Source organism: Lissotriton helveticus, chromosome 12 (genome assembly GCF_964261635.1).
Source record: "Lissotriton helveticus chromosome 12, aLisHel1.1, whole genome shotgun sequence".
NCBI classification, from domain to species: Eukaryota; Metazoa; Chordata; class Amphibia; order Caudata; family Salamandridae; genus Lissotriton; species Lissotriton helveticus.
In genome coordinates, this window is record NC_136073.1 from 764,778,332 (window position 1) to 764,797,863 (window position 19,532).

At 47.4% G+C, this 19,532-nt stretch overlaps 1 protein-coding gene across 1 annotated transcript in view; it reads right to left on the minus strand.

Annotated features, from left to right (window-relative positions):
• The window catches only part of GLMP (glycosylated lysosomal membrane protein), a 107,062-nt gene that overhangs the window by 57,034 nt on the left and 30,496 nt on the right, over positions 1-19,532 (minus strand). The window lies entirely within an intron of this gene.

Here is a 19,532-nt window from a genome sequence, read left to right on the forward strand (position 1 = left end):
TTATTACATGGATCATGAGTGCATTATAAATCCCAAGCAGTAGCGTGCCATACAACATCTTATATGAGGAGTACCGTGTTTTAACCACTATGTGGCTAAATTGACTGAAACCATGAGCAGGCGTTTGGGCATACAGGTATGATACATGAGTAATCCAAGTCCGGATATACAGATACAGCATGTGAATGATACAACTTGTCCAGTCAAGAGAAAAGGGATGGATTGGAAGAGAAAGGAAAAGCAAAGAAAAAAGAGGAAGTAAAAGTAAAAATGCAAACCATAACATACAACACACACCCCCCCCCTCTCCTCCCCATCCCCCCACCCCACCCACCCCAACTGCCGTGCAGAAGCATGGCGACGCGAGGAAAACCGCAGTAACCCTCCCGTCCATAACAATCTTGCATAAACATTGGAACAACTATGCACAGTGCATATGACCATTCACGTAAGCAATGAAAACATTGAAATTGTATGGTGTAACCAATAAAGTACCAATAAGGTACCAATAAAGAACATTCCTGACAACCTGATATAAACTGAAATACTTCACGAGATTGTAGCAATAGAACGGCAAGTAGAAGCAGTATAGAGATCAATGAGGACCCTTGTAAGATATTATAGCATCATATCCTTCATCAAGGGCATCCTAAGAGCTAGTAGCCTCTAGGCCTATTCAATACTAATAAGTAGCATAAACAAGAGCAACAAACTGTCAACTGGCGTTCGCTTAGCGTTCACTTAGTCAAAGAGTCTCAGCACGGCCGTGCTGAGACCTGATCAGCGCAGACGTAACACGCCGATGAGCGGAGATATGGACATATTTAGATCATTACGGATTACACCCACTCTGGACTAACAACAATATAAACCAAAGAAGGCAGATCAACTCAAGTCATAAAGGTTGGATCAGCCACAGCAGGCTGATGTCAATTCGATAACAAGGAGTGAAGAGCAAGGAGATTACCAGAACGTTGAGCCAAACCCCTACGCCTTATTACCACTCATGGTAGTACTTCCAGTGTCAGAAGGTGACTACGGATATGGGGCCTAATCTGGCAAATGGCATGCCTATCAGTCCTGCAATCCTATCAGGGTAGAGAAAATCAATTGACCACAGCATCTCCTACAGTTGTTCATTTGTAACCTGAAGCTGAGGCCGTCAGATTATCTGGGTTGTTGGTCTCCATGTCGCGCTCTTCCAAATCCCCAAGCATGCGTTTGAGTTTCATAGGATCTGTGAAGTAGTGAGGCGATCCACGTATTGTTACCCTGTACTTTGCCGGGCCCACAAAGCCAAATTGGTATCCCCTCGACTTTAGTAGTGGCCGTAGGGCTAAGAAGGCCTTCCTGATTTCTACAGTTTCCCTACTGTAATCTTGAGAGATATAGATCTTTGCGTCTCTCCACAGGATATGATTGTGTTTCCGAACAAAGGCAAGTATTTGCTCCACGTGTTGATAGCGCAGTGGCTTACAGACGATGGGCCTTGGACCTTTTTGCGTCTTAGTGATTCTTCCTGGCACTCTATGTGCCCTGTCGAATTCCAGAGGGTTGGCAAAAGTTAGGTTCGTGGCTTTAGCAAACCATGATTCCAAGAACTGAATACACGACCCTTCTGAATCTTCGGACCCCTCCGGAACCCCAAAAATGCGCAGGTTCCCTCTTCTATTTCTATCCTCCAACTCAGCTAGTTTCCTAGTAGTCTGGTCAGATGAGATGTGCAGGTGTTTCAGTGCCGTTGAGGTCCTAACCTCTATATCTTCCAAACGACTAATCCTGGACTCCGATTCTGTCAAACGCGCATTAGTGTCTCTGATATCTTGACTGATTGCCACCACTTCCTCTTTAGTGACCTTGGCTAGGTCCTTCACTTCATCTAGCCTATTCAATATCATATCAAGTGCGTCCGGAGTGACTTTTTTGGGTTTATTCGGCGATCCCGGGTTCGAGTGCTCCGATTTAAGTCTTTTAAGGGTACCCTGGTCTTTGGTCTCCATCGTGGCTGCTTAGATCCTAGAACGGAGCCCTGAAAGTCCCTCTCGGCAAGTTCGTGGGGTAGATATAGACTTCACAGATCTATAGAAGAGAGTGGTCGGCCAGATCTCAGTTCACTGGTAGCTATATCCCTTCAACAAGTGGGACCGGAGGTACAGGTGTCACAAACATACATTCATCACTGTCATTGTCAGGCAATCCAAGCGCTCAGCAGCAACATTAAGACCCCATGACCAGATTGGAAATCACTGTGGAGAGATCACTGTGATATTGGAGAGCTCATCGTGATCTGATGTCAGGCAGTCCAGGCACCCAGCGCACACATGAAGCCCCCATGGCCAGATAGGAAATGTGACCCTATTTTCCCCCCAGTACATTTGCCAGCATTGCTCGCCTGGCGTTTTATTCAGGCTAATTTGGACAGTAAGCAGTGTGGAAGTCACTTCTTCTCGAACTTTCAGGCATTACCGAGTGGCGACGCCATCTTGGTTAAGGTGAAGGAAGCCCCGACATGGCCGATCGCACTTTACTCACGCGATCATTGTCCTCGTCCTGCAGCTCAAAAACATTGCTGAGCGCTGCTGCTTCCACATATTTCAATCTCCTTTGTGACGGCGGATTTCACTGCTTCGCTGGGGATTACTCCGTGCCTCGTTTCCTCTCCTCTGCTTGCGCTGCCGCCATGAACGTCCGGGGCCTCTTGTGGTACAACTCCCGATCTGCTGCAGCTACGGCCACGCAGGACAGCTCACCACATTTAGGAAGTGATCCGGTGTTCGGATCTCTAGTCACATCTATGCTGCAGGCTCAAAAAAGCGTCCCAATTCCCGATGGAAAGGCTCGTGACGGGAGGAGAGACGCTCTAGACCGCCATCTTCCTCGGCGTCCAAGCCACGCCCCCCATTTGTGTTGTATTTCTTTCATGTTGTGTGGCTTTATTCCATTGTTTGGAACTATTAAATGCTTTACACTCGTTCTTTTGTTTAAGACTTGCTGCTTGAAGCCATAGCTACCCAGGGTTGAGCTTAAGTTTTACAAAGAACATGACTGGACCCAAGGGAATTTGCGAGTATATTACATGGTAAGTCCGCACAGCCATATCATATACTACGCCCAAATCCTCACAGAGGAAACCACCTTGGGAAGGAACTTAGGCTTTGTCCTGAGCACTACCCTGTCCTTTTGGACTTCGATGCAGGGCTCTTGGAGTGTGCGGGCTTGCAATTCATCTATGCGGCATAAAATAGTTATCGTTATAAGGAATGCTACCTTCCAGGAGAAGTGCTGGAGTGGGCAAGAACGAAAAGGTCCAGACTAGGGGACTCAGGAGTCTGGTAAGGACACTATTAAGGTTCTGCACAGGTGGTGGAGGAAGCATCTTAGGAATTACCATTTAAGTCCTCCTATGAATGCCTGGACTACAGGTATATGGAGGAAGGAGGAATGTTCCCTGTTTTTAATTAATGCAGATATAGCCGCTAGGTGGAGTCATACTGAGGTGTAGGCTCAAGGAGAACATCCAGCCTGTTGGCTGCTTCTCATGGGGGCTGATGGACATCTTGAGTAGAGCTGAGTACCAGGGCAAGATAGCCCAGGTAGGGTGTACTAGGATGAGGGTCTGTGATGTTTCCCACATCTTCCACTCCACCTCCGGAAGGAGCAGGAGATGCGGAAAAGCATAGGCAAAGATTCGACCAGTTGATCCACCTGTGACTAATGGGCTGAAAGGCACTGTTGCAATGAACACTTGTGTATTTAGGCCTGAAATACAATAGAGATACACTTGCCAATCATACCCAACAGATCAATTACAGTTCTGACACGGTGGCTAAAAAAAAAAAAAAAAAAAAGGGAGGGACAAGCTGGTCGAAGGATTCAACCAATTGTGGCTTGGGTAGGTTTTGCAGGTAACAGAGTTAAACATTTCTCCTAAAAAGGTGTGGAATTGGAAGCATTGTATATGGAACGTGGCCACATTTACTGTGAAGCCAAGGCTGTTTAGAACTGTGATGGTCACCTGTGTGCGCTGTGGGCACATTTGACTGTTTAAAGGAGCACTAGGACCTCTCCTTCTAAAAGATGGAGAGGTTACCTTCTGGGAACGTGACTGTGGGGTGGAAGGTTGGGTGGGAGTGCGAAAAGTTCTAAGAAGTAGCCATGCTGAACTTCTGCTAATACCGACTTCTCTGATTGATTTCCTACCAGCAGGGGAGGAAATCTGGGAGCCTTCCTCAGACATGTCTTTGATGGTTTGATGTAGAAGGCCCTTTTGCCAGAGCCTCCTTTGCCAGTGCACCTGTTGGTTACTGCCGTTTGTAGGTCTGCTGATGTCTCGGATAGGAGGGAGGAGGGTCTGGGGTGGTAGTTTTGCTGCATACCCTGAACTGGTGCCTACGAGAGAACCCCTTCGGGTGGTTGTTTGAAGGGCACCCATGGCCTTGCCGGTGTCTGTGTCCTTTTTGAGTTTTTCCAGCATCTGGTAAACCTGTGGGCCAGAAAGGTGTTTGCCATGGAAAGGCAGGTTGAGAAGATGATGGTCCTCAGGCCGCATGGTCAGCTGCATCCACAGCACTGAGGAAGTCGGCATTGGAGATGATCTTCCATTCCAACACCAATTCCTCTCCTCTTTGTCTCTATTCCACGGAGATTGGCTTAAAAAAGATCCTGCATCTCATCCCAATGTGCCCTATCATATCGGGAGAACAGGTCAACAGAGTTAGTGATTCTCCAATAGATGCCTACACCGCTACTCTTTTCTCCACTCCATCTATATTCTTGTTCCTCCAGTCTGGAGGGGGAGAATCTCCTGTGACTGGGGTGTTTGCACAATTACACTCAGTGTGGACCACGAGGGAGGCAGGTGGTATATTACCACATATGTAGGGTAGGTCGTTATGAGAGGACTTATATTTTTTATCCCACTAGTGTGTTACTAGCCTTGCTTTTAGAGGCTCTTTAACAATTTCTGTGGTCATTTTCACCATCCCCTTGAGCACAGGGAGGAATTGGACAGTCGCTGGGTCATGGGCAGCATCACCACAAAGTCATTGTCCTCCTGGAGGACTTTCATATCGACTCTGTGATATGTGACCATTCAATGTATCACATCATGATATGCTGTTGAATTATCTGGGGAGGTGGCCTAGTGGGGTACCGATCTAGGTCTGTATTGCCACTTTCACAGTGTTTATAATATTCTTAGGTTTGCTGAATTTGTCAAGAAAGGCTCGTACTTGTCAACCCACTTCACTTCCACATTCATCTGCCTCTGAAACCTGTACCCCCTCTCTAGGTTTGAGTGTCATTCTATATTCAGCTTGTTTCCACCATTCAAGTACAATTAAATCTTTCTGTTCTGCGTATATGCTTCCTCTTATCTTGCTGGATTTAAAAAATACACTTCTGCACTGAATTACCTCTATAAATCAGTTTTACCACCTTTCTTAAAATGAGTTCCAACCATCACAGCTTGGTTGTTCAACACAGCAGACAAGATCTCCCGCAAGGGCTACCATAATCCTCCCTTATCGTATACAGTTTGCTCAATATCTTACAAATTGCATAGTAAAAAGAGTAATAGGGTATTACCTTTGAGGCATCTAGGAAGATCAGGATATGGAACAGACCGGGGAGACTGGATGGTCAGGAAACCGGCACTGGCCGACACGCTTTTGATCACTGGAGACATTGGTGTCCAGGCAGTGAAGAGGAACACATATCCTGACCAAGGCCCAACTCAAGTGCTGCTGTGCCATGCACACAGAGGTAGAAAGGAGCAACATGCAGGGTGCAGCCACAGTTGAGGGAGCATTGAGCTGATTGCCTGTCTATTAAGGTGTTGTGGCTAATGTAGCATTCCCTTCACTCCCTGAGAAAGGAGAGAGAAATATCCCGACTAGCACTGGAAGTTTACATTTCGTAAAATAATGCTGAGCAGAATGTGGGGACACCCTTCATCCCAGAACACAACATCAAGGTGAAGGGCAGATATAACTTGCGAGGGACTAACTCAACAGCACTCTAAGTGGCTGCCATAGACTCATGAATAGAGGATGGAATACAGACCCGTCCACTTTACTTGATTCTTTACATTGGAAAATCAAACATGACCTGAGCTGCGTGATACATCGTAAGAACTTCCGTTTTCAAACCATGACCAAAAACTAAGGCAGACACGCTAAAAGTAGGCCAAAATTGACATAAAAGCTCTCTGGAGAGAGAATGCACAACCCTAACGAAAAGCCAGCTCAGACCAATCACATGAGACCAGGCCCTCACATCATGCGGGCACAACAGGATTCCTCCAGGCCATTAAACTGCACCAAATTGGCATGGGAGTCTAAACTAGGCAAGGCGGGGATAGATTTATCTAATTAGCACCAAGATCTATGGAATGCCATAGACCAAGTCACGGAGGCAGAGGGCAGGCTACTGAAACTTGAGCACAGTGAAAAACCGTAAATGGACAATCCACTGTCTAATCTACACCTCCAAAATATTATAAGAATGTGCAGAAGATGCTGAAGGGCAGGAATGGCAAAATAACATCTGATCTGTAGGATTTCCAGAAAGGATGGAGGACGCACAACCTAAATACTTTTTAAACAAGTGGATTAATTCATGGCTCCCCGATTCCAACATGCCCACTTGTTTTGATATTTAAGCTCACTGAGCCTTAATGGCGAGGCCTCCCCTAGGAGCTCAAATGCGTTCTGTTACACTCAGAGAAGAAGCAAACTGAGCAGAGCCATACCCAAGAACTCCTGCTTTAGAGATGAGCAAGAATAGCAATTATATGCCTGTTGGTCTCACTTGCATCATACTAAAAAAGCAGTTATTGAATTAGCTCCATTTAAACCGTTTTACTATTTATCCAGACAGAATACAATCTCATGCCCCGATAACGCATTTTTTTTTAACAGATTAGTTCATATGGCCTTCTTCCCTCAGCTTGGTTAACAAGGCCTTGAGGTACAGTCATGTATTTTTATTTTTGTTAAAGTTATTTTAAGTTATCCTTGGTTACTTATTTCTGGTTCTCTTTATTGTTCAGATTTAAGCGTATTGGCTACAGATGAAATTATTTCTGGGAGTGTTCAGAAAAGGCATATCTTGACCTTGTTGACAGATGCTTCTTATTCTGAAGTATGGGGTGGAGGGGATTTGGTAGTTTCATTCTTGGGTTTCCTGGTTAAAGTGGATTCCATTTGCTCAGATAAGCACAGAAAAGCACCCTAGGATAGTTATAAAAACATCCCTCCACATGGCGGTTACACAGGAAGCTGGGCAGCCCCCTTCCGCTATGGATTTGGAACATCAAGGGCATCTTGGAGAAGAAAAAAAAAATCAAGATTGTGGTGGTCATAAAAGAGGCTAAAAGACATCCTTTCCTACAAGAGACAAATCTGATGGGAACCAAGGGCAGTTTCTTAACAGAGTATGGATTTTCCACAGTTCTATATGTTGAATTCACACATGGCTCAAAAGGAATGGACCTCCAACTCACTCTCCTATCCCGATTGCTACAGTATGGTGCGTCGTATTTGGGCTGATTCATTGCCTCCTCTGTACACAGCACACCTCTGACTAACATATCTGCCACAACTGCTAAACACCTTCTTATAGGAAGATAGGGCTATCATAACACAAATCCCATACCAGCCACAGCAGACTGATACTCGGATGTGGTTACAATGGGGTACTAGATAGCATACTAGACGGGTCCCACAGCTCCACTTGTGCTTCCTGAGGTAGCAGCCACCTTACAGATGTTTCCACATGTATGTATGTATGTATGTATAGGCATTTATATAGCGCACTACTTACCCGTAGGGTCCCAAGGCGCTTCGACCGCTGCGAAACCCTTCCTGGCTTCCCTGAGAGATGGTCCCTTAATGGGTATCTCCAGGGTGAGACCAGGCATCCCCGGCGGTCTGGTGGGGCCGTTAGTGAAGATGAGGCAAGCTAATGCCCAGAGTTGCCGAGTGTGATCGCTGATCAGAGTGGGCACCGAGGCGAGAGAATTATCGAGTCCGCTGACCCTGGTCCAGAAACCTGCCGCGCCGGGAATCGAACCCTGGTCCCGGGCCGTCCTCTGCTCTCGGGTCTGCCGCCTCTAACCAGTGAGCCACACTACCTCACTGCATCAGTGTGCATTGGAGAAGTATAGTGTCATTTCCATTCCAACAAAAGGAAATGGATCTTTTAGTCATGTGAACATAGATTTTTCTCTATAATTGCTTACTTGAGTCTCTGAGGTATCACTGGTTAATTGTATCAAGTCTCCATTGACAGATGCCTGGGTATGGCGGATGTGGTGTCATACTACAGAGACAGAGCCTCACAAAGATTAGAGATAGGTCAATGGCAGTTTGGCCCACTCTCTGATCTTGCCTTTGCATCTGAGAGGTGGTTTATGGGATAGTCACACCCTGCACATATTCTCTACATCCAGCTAGACTATCGCAGGTTAGAGCCATTTTAAAACTTTAGCAAAAAGCCTTGGCTATTGCTAATAGAAGGGAAGACTTATGAAGGAGATCCCTCTGAAGTTGAGAACAATGTTGCACAAAGTGAGTAATGACCTCACAGCGATTTAACGGGTTGCGCAACATCAGTTTCTCAACAAATCGGTGAAGTTGTGGCCCAGAGTTCCATAGGCCCCATTGAAGATAATCAAAATGAATTTGGCATACACAATTGCCCCTTTTTCCACTACCTAAAGCTTTATCATGCCCTCTTCCACCACACCCATACCTCTAAAGACCGCCCAGACTTCAATCCCCTTAAAGTCAAACTGCTAATGGGTGAAAAGGGTATGCAAAGCCTCGCAGTTCCACTGATCCCTGGTGATTCACACCCAGACTTCTTCTTGGCCTTGAGTAGCCTCAGAGGTGGACGTGAGAGCATTTGCAGAATGACTGGAGGAAGGCACTGTTGCTCCACAAGAGGAAGCAATTGGCACCAAATTTAGATTAATTCAATTTAAAAACCTACACCACACATACCTGACCTCTGTGGTGGTTTGGTAAAGACCCTCCCCTACGTGTCTGAAATATGGATGTAAGAGGGGGCTCTCCTACACAAGGTATGAATGTGTGATAAGCTTCACTCTACTGCAGTGTTTCCCAAACTGTGGTTCGTAATCCACTGGTAGGTTGTGAGACGGTTTTTCGTGGGTTGCAGAAAGCCAGTAATAAATATAGAGGTCTTTAAATTCTGTATGTATCTAGTCACATTTGCTGTGTTTCAGTGACAGAGGTCAACTTTTAGGCTATGTCTTTGACAAATTGCTGCTTATCAAGCTGCTCACCCATGCTTACAAGGCACTACATAATGAAGGTCCAAAGTGAAATTCCACCAACAGGAAACTCCCTAGCAGCTATTCAGCGCATCTGCGGGCAAACAGGGGAGGCCAGTCCTTCTCCCACCTGTCGGCTTAAACCCGGAACACCCTCCTCCTGCACCACAGAGCCTCTCCATCACTACAGCAGTTCAGGAAGGACCTCAAGACCTGGATGTTCAACCAATAGGAACAGGAAGTATGACCCCCGCAGCATGATGCCACAGCACCTCGAGAATCTCATGGGCGAAGCAGCCGCGCTCTACAAATCCTGATGGATTAAACCGAAATTCAGGGAACGCATGAGGAAAATTGCTTCCAGAGTGTCCCACGATTGCCTACAGTGCAATGGTGATAAATCAGAAATTGTGCTGTTTGGCAAAGCCCATCACTACTGGACGAATGATTGGTGGCCACCTGAATTATGCCCCCCCCTCAACCCAAAAAGGTGGTCAAACACCTAAGCATTTTAATTGACAACAGTCTCTCAACGAGAGAGAAGGTGAAATCTACATGCAGCACCTGTTTTGAGATAATGCGCATATTGAGAAGAGTATTTCAATGGCTGCCTCTCCAAACCAGAAAGACACTCACGAAGGCACTTGTGGTTAGTCACCAAGATTATGGAAAAGCCTTAATGGCAGCGGCTGATTCTCTCCTGTCTAGACTACAAATAGGTCAGAACACCGCAGCCTGTCTTGTCCTCAAGCTTCCACATCTTCTGAACCTAGGCTTAGATCACTGCACTGGCTTCACATTAGGAAGCATGCAATTTTCAAGCTTCCGTGCCTGGTACACAGGTTAAGGACAGACATATCTTCAAAACAAGCTCTCAATCCATCTGCCCACCAGAAATTTAAGATCTAAGGATCAATTCTTGCTCTGTTCACGCGGTATTTGCACAGCAAGACATTGCGGTCGATCCTTTTCATACCTGGGCCCCTTTCATTGAAACGATCCCGCTTCACATTAACATCTGCTCTGACTGTGTCTGCTTAAAAAAAGCTACTAAAACCTGGCTCTTTTGACCATATTTCTTCTTTTACTTTCTCCTCTGATACTGCGCTGCAGCGCCGAGATACCCCTGCGAGGGTGATTTGGTGCGCTATATTAAAGTTTCGATAACCTAATGTTACTCCTCTGAATGCAATGAGGTCCATGAGGAGGATCAGAGGCACCACGTACAATAGAAACGGTACCAATAAACGAGGAATCTTCTGACATGCTTAGGTTGTCAACCATTACTTACTCCTGCAATTGTCTAGAACTTGTACTAATTTATATACAACGCCTACAGTTTTATCTTTCTTGTAAAAGGCGCAAAACAGCTCATTTTACAATACGAGAAAATGTGTCTAACCCTAAGGAAATTCGACATACAGAAGGGTTTTATGCTATGACCTCTAATGTGCCACAAATACATGTATTATTCAGTGTGCAATTCTAATATGACTTTTTTTAAACTTTCTTTTATAATGATTTCCAAGGTTTATCATACACATACCCTTTGCCCCCCACACAATTCATAAAATGCACGAACGTCATAGTCCACAGCGCTTACTGTCACTATAATCAAATTGATGCCAGTGACAATTGTGGGAAGGCAGAATTGCAGCCTTTTAAAATGTCCCCGTGCAGCAGGCATCGCTGCATACACTGCACCCCATTTGGCACTTATGTATTTCTTCTGGATGATGTTTCTCTTGGGCTTTGCTTGTTCATCTTGAGCTCCACAGGGGGCCTGGGATAAATCGTATGAATTAAAAAACAAAAACGCAGCAGAAACACAAAAGTCCAAGGGGTGGGAAGGTACAAAAATAAAAAAAGATTCTGTCTCTTCGGTTGGTTAGTTATTGTTCAATTTGCGCTCGTCTTGTAATCCTTTGTTGTTGGTTTCTTTCTATGGCTCGCACATTAGCAAACACGAGATGTGGGAAAGGTATTCAAAACATTATTAAAAATAGAATACTTCTGTAAGACTATCATGACATGATGGGCATTTTTTCTTCCAGGCTTCGCAACAAAAAAAGGAAGGAGGTAGGTGCCCTGAGCTGCCTGCATCCCCAGAGATGACAGATCCGGGGCGAGGGGGTGCAGAGTGGTCCCTGGCTACATACTAAGGGGGTAGAAGGGGCAGGGGCCTGCGGCTATAGGGGGCTGCGGGATCAGCGGTGCTGGCTGCGCTGCCCTGGCTGCCGCTGTGCCATGTGTGTTTGTGTTTGCAGCTCCCCGGCCAATAGGAAGTAAGATGCTCGAGCAACTTTAAATGGACTGCTCCCAGCCTCCAGGACCCAGGAAAGTCGCAAATTTCTGTTTTGCAGATGGGGGCATGCACAGCGGACGATGAAAGACACAGTCCTGCAGTAGGGTAGAGACAGATGTGTGTGGGTGTAGGCAAACCGAGGTATAGGCTTCACGCTCGCTGCTATAAGTTGTAATTTCTCCAATACAACAGGCAGCTGCTGTTAATTTTTGCATCGAGCTTTCATTTTAAAGAGAAAGCGGGATGCAAAAATAAACACGCGGCGCCACGTCTCCATTTGTGTCTGGCCCATCCGGACTGGATCGCAGGGCTTGCTTACATAACACGCCTCTTGCCATAAGAAACTGCTTCACGACAGCCGTGAAGCAGGCGATCCAGTCTGGATGGGCCAGACAAAAAAGCCAAAAGGAGGCACCCCAGAAAGCTTATTTCCAATGGCAGGCCACCGTTTAACAGAAACGGTGACGCCAGCCAATGGAAAGAAGAGGAGGGGCTTAAAGCCCTTTTGTCAAACTCCTCATTAGCAATAAATCTCGCCGAGCGAGCTGAGCATGTATACAGCACGGCTAGGCGAGACCTAAAAAGGGAAAACATGGTTGGTTTTAGGTTTGGTAGCAGGAGCGGAATAACAGCTTTTCCGGCAACTGGGAGTTACACCTGAAATTTTAGGAATAAATCACATGAAAATCATATTTAATCACATCAAAAACCTTGGACACAGACTGTTTTCAGAGCGGGTTAAAGTTAAAAAGAGGCACATCTCAAACAATAAAAGCCTTTATTTCCAAGACTCATTTTTAGAAGGCTCTTACTTGAATAGAAAAAAAACAAAGGCACAATCCTATAGAACAAATAGGAATTTTTGCAGATATTATGGGATTTTTACAATGAATGGGAGCTTTAAACAGAAGAAAAAAGCATGCTGCACCATCACTACACACAGTGTTGATGTGTCCTTGCCTATAAATACAGAGGGCATTGATGTGGAGAGGACAACTCGAGTGTAATAAGACATATTTAAAGCTGTGTCTATTGCCACTAAACTCTGCATCAGAAACAGTACAAAAAGATATCCAAGATAGCAGTAGAATAATAAGGGTCTATTGCAGAGGAGGATTTTCCGAAGGGCAAAGAAAATATCGGGAAAAGAGCCCACTCACAAGCTGGAAAATCTAATCCTCAAATCAAAGACCACCCAAAAACACAATATATTATATGCTATTGGTATTTGTGGAAGGGCAGTTACTACAGAGCCGGTTTCTTGAACAGTGAATAAAGATCTGATAGAGCTCAGGCAGATAGGTGAAGCACAATATTTAATAATACAACAGTAGTTTAAAACACAATCATCTGTAGCAGAGGAGATGCAGCGGTGTTAGATCAAGAATGGAATGCTTGGGGTGGGGGGGTGGGGGGGAGAGCCCAAGCCTGGGACCCCTCCACGCACCATAATAGCCCGAATTCTGAACTAGAGACCGGGATGCCATCCTGCAGGCATCGCGGGTGTCTGGAGACCTGCAATTGGACAACGCCAGCATTCACTTCTTCTCGGACATAAAGTTGAATGTACAGCGTCAGCGCAGGTCGTTTGAGGGTGTCAAGCGTGCCCTTCAGAGACCAGGGAGTCAAATATATGATGCTGTTCCCGGCGAAACTAAAGGTCCTGGACGGTGAGAAAGCGTACTTCTTCGACTCCCCAGCGGAGGCCAACGACTGGTTGGAAGGGTGGCGGACTGTGGCCCGGCGGAACGGCTCGCGACGACGACTCCCAACAGGGTGAGCCAGGAGATTCAGCACAGCAACATTCAACCTCAGGAGTCCCAGCGGATAGAGCAGACTTCTCATAATTGACTGTAGGAATGGTATTGACACCGGATGCTCTGGTAATGGGCGGTAAGGGGGGGCGGCCTGCCTCCAGGGCTTTTGTCGTCCAGATAAGGTGGGGCGGGAGGTTTTTGGATTCTGGGCACCGCCAAAGTTATGAGTTCCGGGTTGGGATTGTGCCTTATGGTGCCCAGTTAGAGACTCCGACCGATTTGAGGGTATGGGGTGGGGAGGGTGGACTGGGGTTGGGGGGGGGGGGGGGGGGGGAAGGGGTTTGTTATCCATGACATCCACAGGGTGTGCACTCCGTTTCATGAACTATGTCGTCTTCTTCTACGGCTGCAGACTGATGTTCCCTTGTTTCGTTGCTTTGGGGGTGATGGGGCGACAGGCACTCTGCGTTTTAAACAGGTGGGTGGTTGGGGGCCCACTTGGCAGGGAGGGGGGTATGGGTTGGGATTAGGGGCGGGGTGTTGTGGGGATGTTTCTGTTCTGCTCAAGGAGTCTCACACTCAAAAGTTGTGATGTTACAATGTGCATGTCAGTTGGGGCGTGGTATTGATCCGAAACAACCCAGGCCCTTATATTTGAATGGGTGATCAGACGAGCAAGAAGATTTGGATGTGGAAAGTCAACGGACTGGGAAATAAAATAAAGCGGACATTGGTCCTACAACATGTGAAACTCCATTCCCCAGATGTTGTGCTCCTACAGGAGACCCACCTACGGGGTAATAGATGCAGGGCCCTGGACAGGTTTGGTTACAAAATGGCGGCCCACTCTGGGTTTTTGTCTGGCTCCAGGGGGGTGGGTATTTTAGTTCGCAGTGCCCTGCCAGTTACAAACACAGGAACGTGGACAGAAGACACGGGGTGTATGGCAGCTGTGGCGGTCAGAAGGGAGGGGCGCATAATAGTCCTTAGTTCCTGTTACATTCCTCCCTGTCTGCATGCCCTGACGTATGCGAAACTGGGGACCCATTTAGCAGACCTTCCTGGGGGCACCCTAATACTGTGGGGTGACACAAACGCAGTTATGGATATTGAGTTAGATCGCTCTGGGGAGAGACAGGGTGGTAGAGGGGAAACTGGATTGAGGGGGGTTTGCCACAGCGATGGGTCTCAGTGATGTATGGCGGACACATCACCCCTCCCCGAAGCAGTACACCTTCTACTCAGCTAGGCATGGGTCCTTATCTAGGATAGATCAGCTCTACGTGCGGGGGGACCAGTTGGGCGACTTCATTGACTCCTGTATTATGGCCAGGGGAATCTCAGACCATTCACCGGTGGGTGTCACTCTCCAGGGGCCAAGGACAGATAGGGTGGCCTTTCCCAGGATAGAGCCCTGGCGCCTTAGAGACGATACCATAACTGACAAGTTGAGGGAGTGCTCCCAATTGTACTTTGCAGAAAATCAGGGTGGATTCCCAGGTGGTCCTATGGGAATCTTATAAGACAGTGTTGAGGGGCCAGGCCCAGGCGCTGATAAGCGCCCAAAAAAATAGAGGAAGCACTCCAGATCAAGCAGCTTGAAACTGAAATAGACTCCCTGGAGAAGGGTATCGGTGGGGATCCTTCGGTGGAGCAATGCCACGACCTGGCCCTAAAGCTGAAGGAACTCCGGTTGTTGGAGGAGGGGGAGGCGCGTGCCTATGCCCTTGCCACACAGCATAGGGTATACGACGCAGGGGACGAATGTATGAAGTTACTGGCATGGCTCGAGCGTAGGGATTGGGAACGATCCTGGGTGGCCGGAGTAGAGTGCGGATCCGGGTCCTTGGTGACCACTAGCAAGGGCATAGTGGAGGCCTTTGCGTCTTATTACGAGAAGGTATACACACCTGTATGCACCAGACTGAGTCAGATTGTGAGGAATTCCTGCAGGACTTTGCCCTGCCCACCCTGTCTAGTGAGCAAACTGACAGCCTTGAGGTTGAACTCACGGGCTTGGAATTGGGCGAAGCCCTTAACGCTCTTCAGGCCGGTAAAGCACAGGGGCCCAATGGACTTCCAGTGGAAATTGATAAGAGGCAAGCCAACATTGTGATCGACCCCATGAGACGGATGCTCCTTGAGGCGCGTGAGGTAGGTAGGCTCCCACCTGACAAGCAAGAGGCCACGATTGTTGTCATTCACAAAGCGGGGAAACCGACTGACCAATGCTCGTCATATCGGCCCATCTCGCTTCTCAACATTGAGGCCAAGGTTCTGGCTAAAGCTTTGGCGACGAGATTACTTGCGGTCGTACCAGACTTGGTATATGTGGACCAGTCAGGGTTCATGCCGCGCAGGAGTACGAGACACAACAAACGACGGCTATACGGGGTTTTGTATATGATGGAGGGCGAGGACAATACCAAGACAGCATTGATGGCGCTGGACGCCTCAATGGCATTCGACAGTATTGAATGGCTGTAGTTAATCAAGGCGGTACAAAAGGGGGTGGTGATGGACGGAGGAAGCTTGTTTCCGGTCCAGGGAAGGCATGGCTTGGCAGTTCGGGCTGGACTGTTCCCATGAGGCACAGGGTCAGACTGATTTGCATATGGCCATGTCTGAACTTGGGTGGCAGAGTGGGCTAAAGAACGGTGATGGAATAGACTCAGATCTGTTGACTGGGTGTGAGTGTTTGATTGGTTCAGATGCTCCGTCCATCACCACCCCCCTTTTGTACCGCTTTGTTCGCCATAAGTTGGCAGGGTATGCTCAGATGCGAGTCCCTTGCTCACTTTGCCACTGGATTTAAGCAAGCCTGGCTGAAGACAACTGAAATGCCAGAAACCGGTCCTAGGAAGCTTGTTTCCGGTCCAGGAAAGGCATGGCTTGGCAGTTCGGGCTGGGCTGTTCCCATGAGGCACAGGGTCAGACTGATTTGCATATGGCCATGTCTGAACTGGGGTGGCAGAGTGGGCTAAAGAACGGTGATGGAATAAACCCAGATCTGTTGACCGAGTGTTAGTGTTTGATTGGTTCAGATGCTGCGTCCATCCCCAGCCCCCTTTTGTAAAGCTTTGTACTTATTCAAGGTTCTGCAGCGTCTGGGCTTCGGACCGGTTTTCTGCAGCTGGGTGCGTCTGCTATACGAACAGACGGTGGTGAGGGTCAACGAAGCAATTTCACGTGCTTTCCCCTTGCGTAGAGGCACCAGGCAGGGGTGTTCACTGTCCCCTCTCCTCTTCGCCCTCGCCCTGGAGCCATTGGCCCATTGGATTCGAAGAGACATGTCTTTTTGGGGCCTATCGCTTACTGACGAGTGGGAGGAGCGTATATCCCAAAACGCAGATGATATTGTTCTATACATGCAAAAGCCATATCACTCAATGGCACAGGCGCTTCATCTCTTCGAATTGTTTGGCAGTTACTCCGGTTACAAAATCAACTGGCGCGATTAGCATTGGATGTGGCCCACTGGAGATCCCTACCGATGTTCCTGATGGGGCGTGCCGCCCTGTTTAAGATGTTGCCCCTACTGCGCCTCTTGTACATCCCGCAAAATTCGCCTTTTCTGGTCCCCGGTGGAGTGTTCAAACGTATCTCCCAGTCGCTGCGGACCCTGCTCTGGGATGGTGGAAACCAGAGAATAGCGTTGCTGAAGCTCACGAGAGGGGTGTACGACGGAGGGCTGGCCCTCCCGGACGTCCAATGGTACTACTGGGCCTCCCAGCTACAGGTGGTTAATGACTGTGTCTATGCGACGGGGTCGGAAACCACCTACAGGGTGGACAGACATGTCATGCCGGTGGGCAACTGCGAGTCCCTCTTGTACTCGCGGAAGCACGGCCGGGATCTCTCTTGGCATACGGGGATGGTGCTGCAGTGTTGGAGGGAGGAAAACAAATTCTTGGGGTGGGCGAACACCATAACGGGCAGGACACCGCTCTAGGTCGGTGACCAGCTAGCCAATGTGTCAAGGCTAACAGGCTTCAAAGGATGGAGGTTGATTGGGATAGAATACCTGGGCGATGTATGGAAGGGGAGGGCTCCTAGATCCTTCAACTACCTTAAAAAAGAATACCGACTTCATGACTCCCAGCACTATCACTACCTGCGACTTACACATGCCCTGCGACCACATGTGCACATGGACGTTTCGCTCCCAGAATACTCCCCATTAGGGGACTGGCTCCTACTTGACCCAATTTCAGAGAATCCCACTTCTACCATCTATCGCAAGCTCATTAACAACATATGCCTGACCCTCTGGTGTCCCTGCGCGCGCGATGGGAGGGTGACATTGGTAGCCTGGAGGATGTGGATTGGCAAGATGCCTTGCAAAGCCCCCGCGAAATTGCAATTCGAATCAGGTTCCGCCTAGTGCAACTTAAAATGTACCCGCGTGTCCACCTGTTCTCATGGGGGGAGGAGCCCGTCACCGCTGTGTGTGAGGGGATGCCAGGGGGAGGGTACCTTCTTCCACATACTACGGGAATGTCCGTACATAGTGCCCTTCTGGACTAGGGTTACACAAACAATGGTGACAGTGATGGGGTCACCGGTACCGGTGGATCCAAGGTGGTGATTGCTAATGATTAAAGGTGCCACGGATTGGTCCAGGTACAACGTGATTTGGCTCGCAATAGCTGCAGGGGTGGCTAAACACAATATAGCCAGTAACTGGGGGCGTAGGCGCCCCCACAGTGGGACCAGTGGCTCAGGGACCTGGACTGGTGCCAGAAGGCGGAGGAAACGATATATATAAATCCAGAGGTTGTATGAAGAAACGGAGGAAGATGTGGGGGCCTTGGCGCAGGTATCGGGACATGCGGGGTGGGGTGGGATAGGGGGGATTGTTGTTGTTACTAGCCCTTATAACTACAGATTCTGTCCGCGAAGGTACAATGTAATGTAGTTATTCTGTAAGCCATTGGAACACTGCCGTGTTTTGTATGAGACCTTAAGCAATGTTAATAAAAAGATGTTTAAAAAAAAAAAAAGAATGGAATGCTTATATCAGAAGCCCAGCATTGTTATCAGCTTCTAAGTGCTGTGCTTGGTCCCTTTTCTTAGAGAATGAGTCATTTATTGCAGTAGGTTTCGGTGCAATTCGTTTACAATCCTACCCTGCTTACACCATTTTGTCAGAGTGTGGCAGGGGAATTGCCTAAAAATGGGCGATCAGACTGTGCCAAACAGTAGTATTTATAAAGACCGAAATGCATTGTCCATTAAAAATCTCAAAAGCTCCTGAATGCTACAAGAGCCTAAGAAAGCAAAGCAAAGTCTTCTTCTGTAACAGTATTCACCAGGAGCCCGAGTTAAATGTGATCCATAGTAAAAATATGTGGGAAGACCCGGCAGGGAATTCTTTTCCCAGTAAAAATGAGTACAAAGAATTAAACTGGGCTATGATTACTAGGAAAACTCTGTCATTGGCAGATAGTAGTTCGCTCACAGCTCTTTTTATGGAACATAAATTTACGGTGGAACCAGAGGATTACTGGAATCTAAATACTATCCCAGGTGATAGAAAACTCTATCACCAATTCAGAGTAGGGAGTCTCCCCATAAGATCCTTTACTGCTAAATGGAACAAATTTTCAGACACTGTCTGCCCCTCATGTAATTTAAGGGAACAATAACACATGTACTTTTTGTATGCCCTGCATACAAGGATCCTCGACGTAGGTGGCTAAGGCCCTTGTCTTCTTACTTAAATACTAGATCATGTCTAACAGCTCTCCGTATCTTGGTCTCGAACACTTGCCCAGATATAGGTATTGCCGTGGCGAAATTTCTACGTTGGTTCTGGGCCTTGAGACGGCAAACCCTGAAGGCCAGTTAGACCGTACTATGTGGTTAATGATTATTCCCTCGTTAGGCTGGCTTCTGGGATGTACTTTTCCTTTCTTCGCAGTTTTATTGTAATATTAACTTGTTTTCTCTCTCTTTTTTTTCCCCCCAAATTAATTATTCCAAATAATGATTATTTTTAAATGTTAGGATTATTCGATAATGATGATATTATATTTTGTGAGTCGGTGTGCTCTTATGATGTATTTATTGTTTTAGCTGACACTTGCTGTTGTGTCTTTCATGATTGAAAAATATTGAATAAAGACTAACTGAACTGACTACATAAAGAACTTCGAACAAGCATTTGCAA